Source organism: Nicotiana sylvestris, chromosome 10 (genome assembly GCF_000393655.2).
Source record: "Nicotiana sylvestris chromosome 10, ASM39365v2, whole genome shotgun sequence".
Lineage (NCBI taxonomy): Eukaryota > Viridiplantae > Streptophyta > Magnoliopsida > Solanales > Solanaceae > Nicotiana > Nicotiana sylvestris.
Window position 1 is genome coordinate 73,031,161 of NC_091066.1, and position 2,554 is coordinate 73,033,714.

The following is a 2,554-nucleotide window of genomic DNA, read 5'->3' on the forward strand; positions in this document are numbered from 1 at the left end:
CCATTGAAATCCTGGATGTTTCTGTGCCATTGGACTTCCAAAAGGATACTGCTTGTAACCGATGACATTGACATGTTCATCATTGTGATTGGTTGCTTGACATTCATGGTTCTGATGATTTCCTCCACACATGTCACAAGCCTCAGATTGGCTTGGTTGTTGTGTATTCACCTGAAAAGTTTCAAACTTTTGTGCCAAATAAACAATTTGTTGTGTTAGTGTATTTAAAGCATCAACCTGATTTACTGTAGCGGCCTTCTTGATAATTATACGCTCAGATGGCCATTGAATGACATTCTCAGAAATTTCATTCAACAATTGCAACACTTCCTCTATTGTTTTTCCCATTACTAAACCTCCTGCAGCTGCATCTATCACATTTCTAGAAGAGGGTTTTAGCCCGTGATAAAAAATATACAATTGCATATGTTCAAAAATATCGTGGTGTGGACATTTTCTTAACATTGCTTTTAACCTTTCCCAAGCTTGATAAACTGACTCTGTGTCAGTTTGCAAGAAATTAGATATGTCTTGTCTTAACTTTGTGGTTTTAGCAGGGGAAAAATATTTGTTTAAAAATTTCTGAGTCATTTGATCCCATGTGGTAATGGAACCTTGTGGCAAACTTCGCAACCAAGTCTTGGCATCTCCTTTTAAAGAGAAAGGAAATAGCCTTAACTTGATAGCTTCAGGAGGTACTCCATTATACTTAGCTATTTCAACAAGTTCCAAAAATTTAATTAAATGACTGTGTGGATCTTCACTTGCATCTCCAGTGAAGATGCAAGACTGTTGAATTGTTTGAACCAGGCCAGTCCCGATTTCAAAGTTGTTGGCTGCCACTGGAGGTTTTCTGACACTAGATTCACAGTTGAAGCGGTCAGGTCTAGCATAATCCCTTAGGATTCTGTTTGCTGGCCTTGGCGCCACTTCATCAAATTGATCCTCTATTTGTACTGGTGGTGGTACTTCGCGTGGGTTGATATTTTTTACTTCCTGATTCTCCATACCTTCACAAGCTATGCTTTGGGAAGATAATGCTTGTCCTTTCCTGCGCAATCGAAGAAATCTTTCAATTTCAGGATCGTAATTGACCAACTCTTTTATAGTATAGCGGGTCATAAACTACTCAAAATTCTAAAAAAACAAACTAAACTTAATTCCTAAAGTGGTAGTAGTAGTAGTACTTAGAAGAAAATAATTAAAAGAAAGTGATGAATAACAAGGACAACAAAGATTACAAAAATAAGCGATCAAATAAAAATAGTAGTATAATAATGTTGTTATTATTATTATTATTATTAATAGTTGTAGTAGTAGTAGTATATGATAATAGTAATTATATTAGTACTAATTAGCAATAGATGTTATGAAAAAAATGATAAACGAAATCAGTTAGTAGTAACAATAACTAACAATGGAGAATAATAATATAATACTAATATATAATATAGTTACAAGTAGTACTAGTATTAATAATAGTGACTGCTATGCTATAATGATGATAAGAAGGATAAATGATAATAACACTTGTATAAGATGTTAGTACTTGTAATAGTAAAAGTAATAGTAGTAATATCTAGTAAATATTGATAGCAAAGATAATAATATTAATAGTAAGTTCCCAAATTAGTAACAAAATATTTAGTCTGAAGTAGACTTATGCCAATCCCCGGCACCGGCGCCAAAAATTTGACGAGGCCAATGCGTAAAAGATTTTGCTACTCGTACTTTGTCAAATTCTAGTATAGTTTATGATATCGTCCCACAGAGATTGGAGAATCTAGCTACAAACTTATAATATTCTTACTACTATTTGAGAGAATCAGATTGATGAAGTTTTGTTTGTTGAAAATTTAAATTGCTTAAGTTGAAACAAAATAACTTTCGGAAGATTTATATTTAAAAAGAGTTGGGAATCATTGAATTCACTCGATAGCGTGATAATAATAAAATCTTAGCTTCTACATGTATTTCTCTTAGGAATAACTGTTTATTGCTAATACAATTATATTTTGCTCACTGAGAAATAATCAATTAATAACACTTTGCGAGGTTATGTAAATCAATTGATATATGACTCATGACGTTTAAACTGAAATAATTTTCTTGCCTGAATTGTGCTAAAAGATAGCAAAAACCTCTTGCGATTAATTTTTACTAAAAATCAATAATCTTGCCAACAACAACTCCTCCGTGAGAATTAGAATGGAAGTAAGCAAGATTACAGACTTGGAATGATAGCTTAAAAAGAATTACTCTCACTCTATTATTTTACCCAATAGTTATCGTATATTAATTTTGCTTCGTGAGAATTACAAAATTGACATACAATTAACTTTGGAGAATAAATAGATAGAAGCGATAATAATTAATTAAAACTAATATTCCAGCACAATATAGAAATATAATTAGAAAGTTTCAAGTCAAGCATGTTGTAAAATTGAGATTAATATTATAACGCTATCGAGCTTCATCAACTATCCCAATAAAAGAGATTACTCCATTATGGAGTATTTAAATCTCACAAAGAAAGAAATTCTTAAAATACTAT

General features: G+C 31.8%; 1 non-coding gene across 1 annotated transcript; it reads left to right on the forward strand.

Annotated features, from left to right (window-relative positions):
• The first annotated feature begins 436 nt into the window (after positions 1-436).
• LOC138880557 (small nucleolar RNA R71) lies at positions 437-543 on the forward strand. Its single transcript, XR_011403291.1, has one exon. It is a non-coding gene; the product is annotated as a small nucleolar RNA R71 (small nucleolar RNA).
• Positions 544-2,554: the final 2,011 nt, after the last annotated feature.